This window comes from Meleagris gallopavo, chromosome 16 (genome assembly GCF_905368555.1).
Source record: "Meleagris gallopavo chromosome 16, MGAL_WU_HG_1.1, whole genome shotgun sequence".
In the NCBI taxonomy this organism is placed as follows: Eukaryota; Metazoa; Chordata; class Aves; order Galliformes; family Phasianidae; genus Meleagris; species Meleagris gallopavo.
Genome location: NC_139419.1, coordinates 5,143,801 through 5,160,397, shown reverse-complemented (window position 1 = coordinate 5,160,397; position 16,597 = coordinate 5,143,801). Strand labels below are relative to the sequence as shown.

General features: G+C 44.4%; 1 protein-coding gene across 5 annotated transcripts in view; it reads right to left on the bottom strand.

Annotated features, from left to right (window-relative positions):
• EPN2 (epsin 2) overlaps positions 1-12,239 on the bottom strand; it is a 40,006-nt gene extending 27,767 nt beyond the window's left edge. For 4 of the 5 annotated variants that reach the window (XM_085237783.1, XM_085237785.1, XM_085237786.1 and 1 more), the window contains exon 1: positions 12,084-12,239. The gene's annotated coding sequence lies outside the window, so the exon portion shown is untranslated. Of the gene's footprint in view, positions 1-8,620; positions 8,705-12,083 lie in introns of all 5 variants that reach the window. The other variant, XM_085237784.1, reaches the window with a different exon arrangement.
• Positions 12,240-16,597: the final 4,358 nt, after the last annotated feature.

Genomic DNA, 16,597 nt, shown 5'->3' with positions numbered 1-16,597 from the left:
ATTAGAGAAGAAAAAAATAATCACCCAATGCATGCCTTAGAAAAGGGCAATAATTTGAAATAAATTCAGTTCACCAGCAACGCTGAGCAGTGTTTTCAAATGAATTAAATACAATGGGAGACACTTCTCTCTTTTCATTTAGGAAGGGAGAAGGAAGACGTCTGATATTCTTGCCAGAGGACGCGCCTTAGATTATAACTGATAACAGAAGCCCAGCCTTGGTACTCAGGCTGCTTAACAGGCAACAGACACCAGCCACAGGAAAGCCATCACACCTCCACCTAGCAGCTCAGAGCCTGACAAATCAGCTCAGCCACCAGGGCAGGGCAAGCAGTACAAAGGAAAAGCCTGCAGGACTACAAAACGTGAGCTACATCCTCAGTTCTTATGCTGTTTTATACAATTTTAGAATACAACCAACAACCATATTCACATATATATTTGAGCTTACCCACCAGATGTCATATGGGGAAGGTACTTGCTCCTTATAACTGCACGAAGATCTCATTAACTCAGTTTGGTTTGCACTTCATTACTACAAAGCAGACGTCACCGTGAGCAGTTTCTCCTCCCCACCCACACACCACAGCCATGCAACCACATTAATAAATTCAATAGGACAAAGGCAAACACTCATCATGACACAGATTAGGAAAGAACACTGGTTTAACTCTCCATGTTACCACAGCTAGAAGCTGAGAGACTAATTAATACTTTTACATTACGGCATGAATTCCTCATGAACTGTTTGAGGAACAGTCAGATCTGCAAAGCCATCACTGTTCAGACAACCAAGACACAGCTACGTGTTTCTCAGGTTAACACTGCTAAGTGTACTGGCTACCTGCACAAATGGGAGCCTGTAAAGAGCCCAGTGCTTCATTTAGTATCTTAGCCACATTCTTCAATGCCCATTCACAAGGTATGTAACTCCAAGTGCCACCTGACACAGCCGCCATACCTGCATGCTTCTCTTGAAACATCAACACGTGGACTTAATTCACCTATAACTGGCAATAGTTAACATGAGGTTACTTCATCCCTGAAACATTAAGCTACATGCAGATGTATGCTCATGATTAATTAAGCTGCAATAAGAGGGAAACTTATACCCTAAAATTGTCCGTGCACGGATTTTTTTTTTTTTTTGGCCAAAAATCAGAAGATCCAGGGGAGCTGGGTTTTCTGACAGATTTGGTCAAAATTAATCCCAAGGTCACTTTAATTACTTTGAAATACAAACAAGGGAAGTAACATTCATTTCAACAGCACTCCCTAGCTTCAGTTCATGAGGCAAAAGGTAAAGCTGCATGTGGAAGCCCAAATAGCTGCAAAGACAGCGGCTGAGCCCTTCAGCAGGTAACCATAAGAACTACAAGCAGGGGATTTTCTGGGAAATCTCCTTTTTATCACCCAGAACAGTAAAACTTATTCACTTTGTTTCAAGTTGAAGACAGCCACTAAAAAGGAACAAAAAAATAAATAAATAAAAAGGGGGTAGCACCATAAAATCTTGGTCCTGTCCTTCCTACAGACTGATTTCAGCTATCTGTAACGTCCTGTGACACGTCCATCTTTCCCTCTTATTCCCCCTTATCTTTCCATACCATACACTTCATGTTTCCCAAATATTTTTCGTGCACCCAGGCTGCTGCTCCGCTGTCTGCAGCCTGACTTCAGCTGGGTTACACTTAGCAGGAACCAGCACTCACAAACACTGCTAATTAGTCATTTTCGTCTGCTTCTGCATTGCCTCAGATCCTCATTCTGACCTACATAAAGGTCATCTTTGATGGAAGTGAATCACGGGAAGACAAACAGAAATCAGCCCACCTGATATAAGGACTCGTTGATTTTTCTTCATTATGCTATCTGTAACTTCCTGCTTGCTTCATTCAGGCACTGACAAGGATCCTCCTATTCCCAAATGTAAATATTTGTTTTTATCTTTATTCTTATTTTGTTGATTATTGTGGAATTAAGAAAAAAAAATCTACCTGGAAAAATGCCAGAGAATCCCACATTCTCCTCAGCAGACATGCACCGATTTTCAGCTGTCATCATGATTGCTCCACGCTTCTGAATCTATCCTACAGCATCAATACTCTACCTACTCTCTACCTATTCTGGACACTTAGATGGAAAATGAGTGGGAGTTAGCTTGCTCTTCACACAGAGGATGACAAAGACTTGTTACTAAAAAGCATCTGCACCTGTTTCATTATTAAAGGGCATTTTCTTGGAGTCAGCTCTAGCAGAGCACACGTTACAGCCCCCTGTTTTGATACTCTGCCTGTTCTGTTCATGTCCTTCAGACTCCATATACCCTGTAAGGAGCACCAGAGGCACAGGGCAACACACAGCACTTGTAATACAAAAGTCAAACCTCTGGTACTTCAGATGCATTTGATTATAGCTTAAGACATGATTTTCATTTTGTTGTTACTGCTGTTGTTGTGTTGGTTTGAAGTACATTCATCATGTAATACTACTTTCTGTACGTCCCATGGCTGCCTGCGCTGCCCTGCGGATTATTCTTTTAACCACATTTAATGCATATTATTAAAAGCAGTCTCTCTCTCTCTCTTCAGATTTATAAACAGAACAAGAAAGTGACTTAAAAACTCACCCACTCCATTTTCTAATTTTTTTTCGAGAGCATTCCATCTAGTTTGAATGCACAGCAGACATTCTAGTCCATTAACATCCATCAGCTAACAGAAGGGTAATGAATTCATCAATACTGCTAAAATGCGTGGGTACAGGATCATGCTGAATCATTTAGTAACTACATTTGCAGCAAGAAAAGCTCAAACAACCCGCCCTGTGCTGTCAGCAACCATCTTCCTGAAGGAGGAAAAATGAATGTACCGAGATCACCCTCAATCCTGTTATCCCTCTTGACAAGGCTGGCTGTGTCCCTACACACAGTGCTGCTGTGCCAATGAAATGTCTGCTCCCACTCGCCTCTGGACATCAGCTGCCTCCGCCAGACCACCTGGACACTTGCAAGAAGCTTTCATTGCTCATTTTCCAGTAAACGACATACGGACCTGGCTTTCCCCTGCCTGCTAGCAGCGGAGTCATTTAAGTCTTTAGAACAAAGTTCTCAGGTTATAAAGGAAAACAAAACTAAAACCAACCACAGTTTGATGGTATGGTTCCATCAACACCAGGCCAGCACTGCAATTAAGTGTGCTACAGATCCAAATCCAGCCTTTCCTTGTTAGCTATTTACAAAGCCAGGGAGGGACCACCTCCTTCCAGCAACAAGTAGTCCCACCAGTGCTATGTTCTAAATACACAAAAAGCAAACAGCTCCCCAAACTGCCAACAAACATGGAAGCAGGACTACCAAAATTCCCATTCCCATGGCAGGCCTAAAGGTAAAGCATCACAGGTAGGAGGAACCACATTACTGAGTACAACAGCATTAAGTTATTGTTTTCATAACAATGAAAGGAAATAGTATCTATTCTTTAAAACAAAAATTAAAAGTCAGACTTAATAATATTAAGAAACAAAATGATCTTCAAAGTGTACATTAGAAACCACCTTGCTTGTTTTGCCTTGTCAGGTCCGCCAGGCCTGGGATTCTGTGTCTCACAGCAGGTTTATAAATGATAGTTGGTACATTGCACTTTTGTTTACACTTTCAGTTTTTATGGTATCTACTCTTAATTAAGGCCCAGAATAAGCAGTGTTTTGTTAAGGTAGCCTTCACAAACCGAGTACAATTAACTCCACACTCAGTAGCTCAGCTTCCTTAATGTAGATGATGCCTTAGAATACATACACTTACACATGTGTCTACATATCCTTACTCCCACAGCTTAATTCAATTAATACTATTAAATCTTTAATGCTCAGCTTCAAAGGCTTTTTAAAATTTTTAATAGCTCTCATAGGTTAGCATGAATGTTTTTAAGTCTTTTTACTATATTTTAAATAAACTCATCTTTTCTTTCCACTTTGATGTCTGCCTTTCTGACAACGCTCTGCTCTCTGAAGCTCCTGGCACCTTGTTTTCTGCAAAAAGGTGACATTACAAACTCCAAAAGATATGTTAATAGCTGAGCTGCAATCAGGGACTTTTCCTCTCACCTGCCCTCCAGGTTGGGAGTTGGCCATGGAACTGCTTTAATCAAAACAATGTGGCAACCGGTAAGGAGTAAGGATGCAACAGTAAGGGAGGGGACGACTCTATTTGCATCTATTTAGCATGTAAGCAGCAGGCGGTGCTCAATTCTCCTTTACTCTGCTTTCCCATGAAAGGAGAAAATGGAAAAGATACTGTATTTTAATAGCAGCTTAGGCAAAATGCACAGAGCACAGGCTCCACAGCATTTGAAATCACAGAACCACAGAACCCCCTGAAATGGGAGGGACCCAGTGGGATCACACCCTGCACTGCACCCCTGCAGGGGGCTCAGCACCCTTGTGGGGCCCCGGACATCACCCACCTTCATCTGCTCAGCTTCTATGCTCTGAGGTTGGAAGTGAAGCAAGGCTTAAATACACCATCAAAACTTTCTATAAAGCACAAACTAGAAGGAAAACAGATTTTCCTCCTCCTTTGAAGTGTATTTTTCTTCTGAATTAGAAAAAAAGAAATCCCTTCTTAAAATAAAACCAAAGATCAGCATTTCCAGAGACAGGAAAAGCCACTATGCATTATATACACTATCCACAAAAAAAAAAAAAAAAAAAAAAAAAAAGCTGAAAAGTCTGGCTTTTTCCCAAGGCATCCAGACACAGCTCTGTGCCGGCACGCACACAACAAAGACACTGAATTCAGGATGTTCAAGCACGTTTCCTTCACTTACACCTGGTAAGCTAACAGTACCAAAGCCCTACATGTTATTTTTGGCACTGACTGCAAGCGACCAGCCCAGCCCCACAGCCCCCCACGTCCAAAGCGTGCAAGCACACACTCTGTGCTCTGCACCATCTGAGCCGTAACCTCAGAACAGAAACCCCCTCAGGAAGCATATTAAGAATGGTATAACGAAGGCAACCGACAAAACAATCGGTCCTCCTTTGTATCTTCAGTGCTTCAGCAGCCTGCAGCGTCAGCACAGAATTACCAGCTCACAGAGCACTTCTCAGCACTGCATGTTGCAGATACGTACCATGTTCTCTTGGAGGCATCACGTATTCATGTTACTGGGAAATTAGATATAAGAGGATGCTCTTAGTTGGAAGACAGACACGGAAATGTCAGTTATGCTGTTCAGTGTGCTTTAAGCAGCAGGCGAAGCAAAAGGAGATTATTCCCCACGTTGTCAAACATACTGAAAGCCAGAAGTGTCAGAGTGCCTCCGTGTCTCAAAAAGGGGCAATGATTTGTAAAGTTTAAATGCAACACTTACGCAGTTCAGCAGACTAAAAAAACACCCTCACATCCTTTCATTATATACCTCAGTGTTTCTCTGAAATAAAAGTTCAAAAGTGAGTTTTAAAGTGATTTTGTTGTCACAAAAACATTCATCCTCTGTTTTCCCTAAAATTCAAGAATTCTAAAACAAACAAGACCTGTTACAAAGCTTTCTGTAAGTTGCCTCTTTATTAACTCTTTCCAAAAGAGCTATAAGCATTCAAACAAGTATCTTGTAGACACATCATCCAAGTACCAATCTTTAAAAAACACCCTCAGAAAGCAGTTCTGATGAAAAAGTGGGATGTGTAACTGCAGTCCAACACAACGTCCTCCTGTTCTGAGCAGCACACAGAAATCTGTGCTTCCAGAATATAACAGGAGAAGATGACAGACATTCTCAGTGACTGCACCTGCGATGTTAGATACTGATTTCCAATCTTTGTTTGCATGCTCCTAACAAGGGAAGCTCTTGGTGCCACACTGTTTATCTGAGCACATTCCTCCAGAGGCATTACCTTTAGTTGCTGAGAAATGCTCTCCCAAACTGGTAGCCAAAGTGTAACTTTTCTGACCTTTGTTCAACAGCAGCAGCAACAATATAGCAACACTTCTCATCATCAATAAGCATTTCAAGCCATTAAAAAAAAAAAAAAAAAGAGAATCACTGCAAGAAACACAGCATTACAAGAAACAATCATAAAACCATGCAATAAGCCAGCAGGCGCTCAGAGGCAAATGTTTCATCAGATAACAGATGTGAGTCTCATGCTTTCAAATGGCTTTTGCACAAAGAGCTTTTATCAAATGACGAAATACCTGGGCAGGAGCGCTGCGGAGCTTCACCACATCTCCCCTGGATCTGCACGCTGCTGGAAATGCAGGATTCCAGTCTCTCCCTAAGCAGACATAACTCCTCACGCTGCAGCAACGTCACCAAATGGTAACGTGTTTCACTAATTAGCTAACTGAATAATTGAAAGTGTTGAAGTTCTGTTTTTCAAATAATAATTTGAGCGCTTTCCTTCACATACACCACGTGACAGAGGACAGCGTGCCTGGCCATCAGTCAGAGGGCAGGCAGGCACAGCACAAGCTCTATTTACAACAGAAGGATGAAGGATTAATTAACGATCTTAAGTTTTTGCTGATTTTATAGGGTTAGGGAACGGGCTGGATCAAACAGCTGCGCCTTCCTGCTGTAGTCACAAGCCTTATCCATGTGCAGAGTTGGATCTCTGCAGAAGCAGCACCAGCAACCGGGTCAACAGAACAGGCTGAGAAAATCCTGACTGCTTCAAAATAAAAATCAGGAGAATGGTCAAACCCAAACATTGCTCAAGTCAGCTCACCCAGCTAGCAACACACAACTAACCACTCCAGTACGGACTTCTTATCTGCAAGGAAAGATATCTGAGGGAGTCTTTCATGCCTGCGTCTCAAGGGAGGAAGCTGCTTTTAAAAATACTTTGTTTTGCCTTTCCCCGAGGAATATCAGAACTCTATACTGATTATTTTTGTGGGTTTTGTCCATGAGGTCCTAGAAACAAGGGTCTTATTTGTGACCTGTGCAATCCTTACACGAGTGAGCAATTACTCATGCAGTCAGTCCCAATGAAGTCAGAAGAACTGTTTGGGAAAGAAACTGTTTGCCAACCTAAGGGTTGCACAATCAGAAAAAAAAATATAACAGAAACACAGAGGGGAATAAATTGCATCTGACAAAAACTACAATCAAGAAATACCTGGCAACAGATTGTTATTTAAGTACAAGGAAACGATTTAAACAGAAACATTTGTAATAAGATTACACAATTCTCTATGAAAATTCTTAAAATGTCTTTGTTCTAGTAAAGCTAAGGAAAGACCACTGCTCTGGTGAAGGTTCAGAAACTGCTAAGTTGATGTTAAGTCTAGAAATTAACATAAGTTCAAACCAAGGAAAAAAAACCATCATTATCATCATTATCAGCTCCATCACCCACCTCGCGCCTCCAGCTCGCATGGGCACAGCGTACATCGGGGGATTTCTCCGTGGCAAAGCTCAACCCAACTGAACAAGCCAGCAAACTGAAGTACAGAGCTCACCTACTTAGGTTTCTGCTTCTTAAGTAATGAAAACTACCAGTCTGATTTTGGAGACATTACCTTATGATGTGACACCTTCAGAACTGCAAGAACAACCCTTCAAGCAAGGTTAACTCAACGCTTGGCAACTGGGTTTCTCAGGAGGGACAGATGTGGTGTGTAACTACAGCCTCAGAATTCACTGCCCACCTCGAAGCTGTCATTTCTAGAACAGCAGGCCCACAAATTGGCCACGAGCTCAGCTACTGCTACACTGAACAACTGACAAGGGTATTCTCACTCTATCCTGTGGACTGGACATAAAACATCCTTAGGTAAAGGTTCCCAGCATGTTTTTAAACTAGCAAGCAGCTTTACAATTTAAACAAGCAAACAAAAAAAACCCAGTATCAATTAATTTGTAAAAATATTAAATGATAACATTATAAGCATAAAAAAGCGAATGATTCACAGCTAAATATTTTACTGTAAGGGATAAGAGCAGAAATTTCCATTGGAAAAAACCATACCACAAAATATTGGGTCTAAAGGTGATCATATCTAAACCATGGTGAATGTGCACATCACCCCAGGAGAGACAGGAACCAGGACATCTATTTAAATAAGCAATAAAATGGGTGTATGTGTGCAAAGTGCAAGGTAATCATGAGGGCAAGAAAGTACACTGAGATAGAAGTCTGGAAGACAAAAGATGGGTTTGTACCACTTCCACAGAAACAGACTGCGTCCCATCTGGATCACCCTCCAGAACCATTTTACTTTCCACGCCTTGTAAATGTAGTATTTATTATACTGGTACATGATTGAAGTCTCAGCAAGTGGAGGCTGCATTAATAAAACAGCACTTAGAGGAAAGACAGGAGCAGTCAGCAACATGGAAGGGAACTGCATGTATCACAAGGTCTCGCATCAGAATTCCCACTAATTACTTCAGACAGCTCAGGAGCTGCATTCCTAACCGTGGAAGAACTATTAGATAAAATGAAAATAAACTGCATGCACCAGGACAACAGAAGTACAGCGTCAGAGATTTTGGAGAACTGTAGGCAGCCACTTTCACTGTAAAGCCAGGATGAAGAGAGCCTGGGATGCAAACAGCTCCGGGAGCTGGGACCTGCTCATACCAGAGCTCTGCACTGTGCTCCAGTTTCCCACCTGAAAAGAGCAGTCGTTGCCAGGTCAGCATGCAGGGCAAGGCGTGAGCGGCGTGAGCAGACCAAGCCTGACCTCCAGAACAAGCTGGGAAGGAACAGTTAGAGACATTTATGTTAACAGCCCTGGGTGACATGAAAACAGATATACACTATTAACAATTCACGCAGTGCAGGGCATTGATCTATTTTGAAGATTAGTTTTTGTAACCGTATAAAAGAATGAGCTAACAGTTATCTATAAAGGAGAAAGCATTTCACTAAACATAGTATTACTGAAAGAAAAATATTCCAAATATTTCCACATAAAAATGCGTAAGGGTGAACTAAAAATCAAATTCTGATAAATATTCCCAGTTGCCAATGGCACTGGGACTAGAAAACACAAAATACTTTTCTATCCATTTTCTAATGGTATAATCGCTCACATAAATTCCAATATTAGATATTTATATGCATTGAACTTCAGGAGGTAACTCTGAACACATACAGTACAGCCTGAAGGAACTCAACCTCAGTAATTTAATTTACCTCCTACTTAGAAACTGCCCCAAACTTCTAATTACTTCCAAACTAGTTTGCCTGACCACAGTTTAGACCACCACCACAAAGTCTACCAAAACCCAAAGCAATACTGCTACTGGTAAACATGCAATAGCAGCTTTTCTGTAACTTTCTGCCTCCTACATCACTTCCCAAGAGGCTCAGCTGCTATGGCCATCCAATTCTAGATCCATCCTGAAACTTACAGCCTCCCAATTCACTTATTCTGTTATACAAACATTCTATTTTTCTTTTTTTTTTTTTTTCCCCTCACGGGAAAGGAAAGCAATCCCATACCAGCCACCAAAACTGATTAATTCTGAGATTTTTAAGGTCTGCTGTTCAGCACATAACATCATATAACCAAACTGACATATATCAATGAGAGCAGACCTGCAATTAGACCTAAAAGGTTTTATTCCAGAGGACAGCATACATGTTGTTCTCCTCCACAGTGTCTCATGCTTTCTTAATGAGCAGCTAGGCTACTGAAACGCACAAAAAACACTGCTCTTTGAAGCACTTAAGACAGCAGGATACTGGTACATTTCAATACTCTCCCTGCACAGATCAGAGCAAGACAAAGTGGAAAAAGAACATTACAGGCATTCATACAAACCAGATACCTTTCATTTTCTATTAGCAAGATCCCAAGAGACAATTTAGAACTCTGCAAATATGGCACTGGAAGGCTGGAAAGATGTTTCCTGAGCACCAGTCATTGCACAAAGGTTTCAGAGTATGTTATATTCTTGACCAGACAAAAGCAACATTCATTTCCCCATTCTACACAGGAGCAGCATCACGCACATCATAGCTAATCAGTAAGATATTTCTCCTAAGACATTAAAATTTAATTACTCCTTGGGAGGAAGGGAAAAAAAAAAAAAAAAGCCAATTCCTCTATCAAGATTATCAGCATTTTTCTGAAGTAACAAATTAGGCCTTTGGCATTTTGCAGCAGTGATCCAAGATTTGAGGCTTCTTAAAAGCTCCAAGTTTTGAAGCAATCAAATGGCTGACAGCTGGAACACAATTAGCATGATTAACCAGTTATTTAAATAACAACACAGTCAGCACAAGCACAATTCATCCACACGCACTGCATTGTACAGCACTGCTTGCACTGGACATCGGATGTTTGTCAACTGTTCATTAAATATGACTGTAAGAATAATGGACGTGGAAAACACCACGGAATTACCACCAGGAAACTGACAGCCAGGGCTTGGGTCTCTGTTCTGGTAGGACACTACCAGCAGGTGACTCCAAGATAGGACTTTTCTTTCCCACCTATCACCCAAGGCTATTTAGCTCCTGCTTAAGCAAAAAGTCTTTTTTTTTTTTCTTTTTTCCTTCCTCCTAAAAAAGGAGTGGCTTTTTATACCCTATTTCTTAAAAGTGGGCACCATTTTTCATTTGTCAGAACTCACAGAAAGCTGCCGCCCCATGCAGTACCATCACTGCAGCAGGATGATGTCACATAGCTGCTCTATGACATCAAGGAAGTTGCAATCAGCATCACTAAGTCAAACTTCCTGAAGTGTAACTCACAGCTCAGCCTTATCAGAATCCATCTTCAGGAATGCAAACTCACAGTTAATTTGTACTTGGTAATTTTCGATAACACGGTTAAATATTTAATATGGCAGATTATCTCTGAGACTCTATCCAGCCAGTCTGCCGTGAGCCCTGAACTGCAAGAGAAAACGTATCAAAAGTTTTAATCCTTCACAAGGAAACACAATACATGAGTTTGTTTGAAAATAATGTGCCTGGGAATCAGCCAAGACAAACATATTTTAAAGTACTTCCTAAACAGACTGCGTTTTGCCGGAGATACGGTTATTATATGTTTATATTTTAATCAAAAACCAAAATCAAAATCTAACATCCAGCATTTTAAACCTAAGCAATCCGGTTCTCTCTGACCTTGCCTCGCACAAAATACAGCATTACGCAAGAGCCCCATATTTCCATAAAACACACATTTCAGCGGGGAGAATAATAGAACCGAACCCCGTGGCCTGATTTGCATTCTGAACTCCTGAAGTCCAGCCTGCAACATCCGCAGCTCGGCCATCGGGACAAGTGCTCCGTGCCTCCGGATGGGGTACTTCCTTTGTAAGACAGAACCGTAGGGTCGTTAAGGTTGGAAAAGACCTCTTAGATTGTCGGGCGTGTGCAGTCGGTGTCGATTTTAACGATTATTGAGCTTTCTGGATGTGTGATAAGGAGGGGGGAAGGCACTGCACGCCCCTCGGCCAAACGGCGCCGAGCTCACATAGCTGTTAGCGCTGCGCCTCACGGCTTTACAACAGGGGAGGCTCATTGTTGGCAGCCCGTAATGATCGCTGCCGAAATATCGTTCCGAGATACAACGATTAACGCGGGGCGCTAACTGCTCAAAGCACAGCATCCAGCGTACTGCGGGGAGAGGATTGAAAATTAAAAAATAAAAAATAAAAAGGAGGAAAAAAAATAAAAAGGAGAAAGAAAAAAAAAAAAGGGGGGGGGGGGAGGGAGGGAGGGAGCGGCGGAAGAATTATTAAAAAAAAAAAAAAAGCCCCTTCCCTCACAGAGCCGAGCCGGGCCGGGCCGCTCCCGCAGCCGCCGCTCCCCCGCCCAACGCGGCGCTCCTCCCGGCGGCACCGGCTGCGCTGCCGGAACCTCCTCCCGCCATGATGGCAGAACCGTTGCTACCCACCGCCCGGCGCGGACAACAAAAGGCAGCCCCGGCCCCGCGGGGCACGCGGCGGCCTCCCCCGGCCCCGCTCCGCTCCCCACGCCGCCGGGCCCTCCTCGGCCCCCCGGGGGCCCTTCCCGCGCCCAGCCCGCGCCGAGGGGCGAGGCCGAAGGGAAAGGAAGGGGCCCGGGCGGCCTTCCCGCCGCCTTTCCGCGCACACCCGCGGTCCCGGACTGACCTGAGGGGAACGGGAGGAGCGCAGGAGGGCTCCCGGCGCCCGTCCGCCGCCGCCTCTGGCTGGGTTTGACACCCACACGCACCATCCAACATGGCGGCGGCCGGGGGGAGGAGGCGGAACCGGCGGCCGCGCGCGCCCCCGAGGCGCGGCACCGGGCCGGGCGCGGCGGGGAAAGAGCGGGGGCGGGAGATGGAGAGCGAGCAGCGGCGGGCGGCGCCCCGCGTCCTGGGGGCCCCGCGCTCCGCTCCTCTTCGGGGGGCGGCCGGGCCGGCATCGCTTCCAACCGTCCGTGTCCACCGCTCTTCTCACGGTATCACAGAATGGCCCGGGCTGAAAGGGACTTCAAGACTCATTGATCTCCAACCCCCTGCCACATGCAGGGCCACCAACCTCCACATTTAATACCAGGCTGCCCAGGGCCCCATCCAACCTGGCCTTGAACACCTTCAGGGATGGGGCATCCACAGCCTCTCTGTGCAGCTGTTCCAGCACTTCACCACTCCCTCTGTAAAGAACTTCCCCCTTACATCCAACCTAAATCTCCCCTCCCTCAAAACCATTTCTCCTTGTCCTGCAGTTATCAGCCCTTTCATAGAGTTGATTCCCCCCCTCCTGTTTGTAGGCTCCCTTTAGATACTGAAAGGCTGCAGTGAACAAGCCCAGCTCCCTCAGCCTGTCCTCATAGCAGATGCGCTCCAGTCCCCTGACCATCTTCATGGCCCTCCTCTGGACCCTCTCCAACAGCTCCCTGTCTTTCTTGTACTGGGGGCTCCAGACCTGGACACAATACTCCAGATGGGGCCTCACAAGAGCAGAGTAGAAGGGGACAATCACCTCCCTGTCCCTGCTGGCCGCCCCTCTTTTGATGGAGCCCAGGATACCATTTGCCTTTCGTGCCGCAAGGGCACATTGCTGGCTCATGTTAAGCTTTTCATCTATCAAGACCCCCCCCTCCTCCTCGTGTCAAACTTAGCAATATAATAGTAAATATATACGTATTTTTAAACTACATTTTTGTATTTAGGTACGCCTCAGGGTGATGATGTGGGGCTGCAGCGAGACCTCCGTGGTCACTGCACTGCCCTCAGCATCACCTCCAACCATCCCAATTCACCACTCTTATCCTCCTTATTATATTAGGCAACATAATAACAAACAATATTTTTAATGACATTTTCTGATTTAAAGACACTTCATGTGGGGGCTGTACTGAGGCCTTCGTGGTCACATTGAGGGGAGCTGGATGCAGAAAGGACTGTGGTAGCAGGAGTCAGGCAGCCTGTAGCTCATGGCCTTCCCTTGTTGGGGACACAGTGCCCAGGATCACGAGCTGGAGGAGGTCAGTGGTCTCCTCGTGCTTCTCTGAGTGTTTGTTCCTATCATAAAGCTGTGGGACAATTCGAGGAAATGGGACGTGGCCGTACTGGAGACAGCAAAGGTCAGCAGAGGCTGGGAGGGACATGTTACAGCTGGCTCCAGGTAGCAAGACTGCTCATTTAAAACCCAAATTCCTGAACAATCTCGCCTTACTAAACACAATAAAACAAAGGAAACAGAGCAAAACTCAGTTTATAAGGTATTGCTTTCCAAGGGAAAGAAGCACCGCAAACTCACAGCCCAGCACTTCGTCCCTCGGAGCTGGTAGCAGAATTCCCACTGACCTCAGTCTGAGACAGATCCAGGTTTAAATACAGAAGGACATGGACTGCAGCAAAGCACAGGGTAAGCTGCATTAAAAACAACTTGTTTTAGAAATGCTGCAAGTCGAAATGCTTCAAATACCATCTGGTAGTTGGGGAACCAAGTCTGCAGCTAGCTGTGATATAGTTTAGCTGTTAACCTTGAGCTAGGGGAGTCCAGCAGAATGAAATTCTGGGTGAGAAAACAAAGCATCTGCAAGCATCTGACACTGTCAGCAGGAGCTGAAAGAATACTTCCCGCTTTTTGTCTTTAGAAAAAACAGCAACGAATGAAAGCTAGTGTTTCTATGCATGTTCATTAAGCCTAACGATTAGGTGCTGACAGCTCTGAAGAACAAGAGGAAAGCTCTTGTTTAAAGTAAAATGTGCAGAAGATGAGTGTACCTTCTGCCTTCTCTCCTATCTAACTTTCTCTCACCTCTGGACAGATCTCTCAGAAACAGGTGTGAGCTTCCCCTATGCTTCCAGCTCCATCTCAGGCATCTCCAGGGCTGTGCCTGCAGCTCAAGTGTACAAATAAACAAACCCAGCAGAGAATTCCTGCAGCTGGCACACCTGTATCAACACTACTGCATTTTCTGTCAACTTGATCAAGCCACTCCGTACAGGCTAAACAAGCTGCCTGAGTGAGATTAAGGGTTGGCTTTTTTTTTTTTTTTTTACTAGAGCTGTATTAACACCTTAAACTGTGTCAGTGCTAGGCTGGCCAGGTTCCCCAGGTCATTACAGCTGTACCAAGAGAGATTTGCCCAGGCTGCAATGGGACAATCCTGAGGACACTGCAGTGAGTGCAGACTCACTGCAGCAGATCTAAAATTCTTCTTGCACACTAGCCTCGGCCGGCAGCTAATTGTGATTTTAAAGCCAGAAGCCAGCTTGGCAAGCTTTCTATTCTAGTCCTGTCCTCCCTGAACAGGCTGCACCACACCTTGGATGTTGACCCATGACATTCTATCAAGTTGCTCACAGCACACATTTCAGCCCCGTTGGCAGAGCCGGAGTTCAAGGCCATTATTTGCAAAGTGAGTTCAGCATCAGAAGGCGATAACCGCGGCGTCTCCCCAGTAACTGCTACAGCAGCAGAGCAGTCCACGTGGAGAAGGCAGATGGAGGCAGTGAGTGGGAGGAAAGGGGCCTTCGCATCGTAAGAAGCAGAAAGACAAGGAGAAAGCTGCAGCGTGATGCTGGGCATGCAGGAGGCTCTCCCAGCACAGCCAAGGCGCAGCCTGCCCCAACCATGGCTGCCCCCCGAGCTAATGTAGCCACGTGGCTGCCAAGGAGCCCCAGGAGAGCCTTCCACTGCCATAACGTGAGCATCGCCCACACAGCAACTGCCACCACGTGGTGCTGAGCACACCGCTAATTAGCTAATGAGTTTGTTCCAAATGTCTGGCCACGGTGTGACTGACAACAGGAACAGCACTCAAGAAGCACAGAACAATGACAAGTACATTCGTCTCTTCTCAGTGACCCCCGCCCCGCATTAACAAATGGGTCACAAATAACAGTGCTTTGCAGTGATCTAATCCTCCTGCCATATGTCGGCTGGCCGAAAAAAAAAATACAGAAAAAGAGCTGCACTGAGAATGCCGAAAAGCTCTGCAAAAAAAACTATAAGGAAAACTCGATAAATATATCTCTGCAGTTTGAAATTTGATTTCCTCACTCTATTGTTTCTCATTTCCTGAGAGCTGGCTTGGTGGATCACATTTTCTGCTTCTGTCTCCAGCATTTGTAACCAAACAAGACTGAATCTCATTATACTGATGCATGGCTCTAGCTGCATGCAATTCAATCACAGTCATTTTTGTTCCATTACCAATTTCCCTTCCCATTCTTAACCTATAGGTCTTCAAAGGAATCAATTCAAAAATAGATTAGCATCATCTAATGAAGGTGTGTTTAATGCTCAGCATTTAACTCTGTATTAAGCAGACAAGGAAGAAGCTGCCTGGTGTATGAGGCATCCTCCACTCACACTGACCCCAGTGGGAGCTGGCATTTCTCAGCCTCCCTGGGAAGTCAGATGCTTCACGACGAGGGGGTAAATAAGGACTCGAGTCCCTTTAGTGCCCAGCTTTGTAAATCTGCTAATTAAATGAGAATATGGGCAAATGCAATCATTGCTGTCCTCAGAGCCAAAGAATCAAGGCATTTCTCAACACACACAGGCTCTCTTCTCAATTTTCTGAGCCATCTGCACACCATGACAGTGATATGGAAAATATTCAGATTTACACCAAGTGATATTCACCTCAGATTATTCTCTCCTGGATTCATGAACCTTTCATGGAAATACTCCAAGTCTGAGTTATGCTGGTACCTGTGCACACAGAGCCACAGGGTCTGCAGCACCACGCGTACAAAATTTGCCTAAAATAAAGACCAAAATAAAAGTTTGTTTCCTATTGTACTTAGGTTAATTTCTTTAAACATCTTCTATACTCGGAATAAACGTAGTTACAGGGAAAAAAAATCAGAAAAATAAATGGTAAAACGTGCCCCAAAAAAACCCTGCCTGAGTTCAGCTGGAAATAACCCAAGTTTAATCAGAATAGAGCACGCTTATGGCCAGTGTGACGATTTTAGTTTCATTTGTGATGCACACAAACTTGTTTCCAGTGCAAACATTCATTCTGACAAGCTCAAAATTAATACACCTCTAATGCAGGCTTTTGGAACAGACCTTTTCTGAACACGTTAGCAGATTCATGAAAAGAGGAGAGAGAATGCAAGCCCAGCACATTGTTTTTCTTGAAATGAATATGCACTGACAGCACGCGAGGTGGTGATGTTTGAAATGTACTTAGTTGT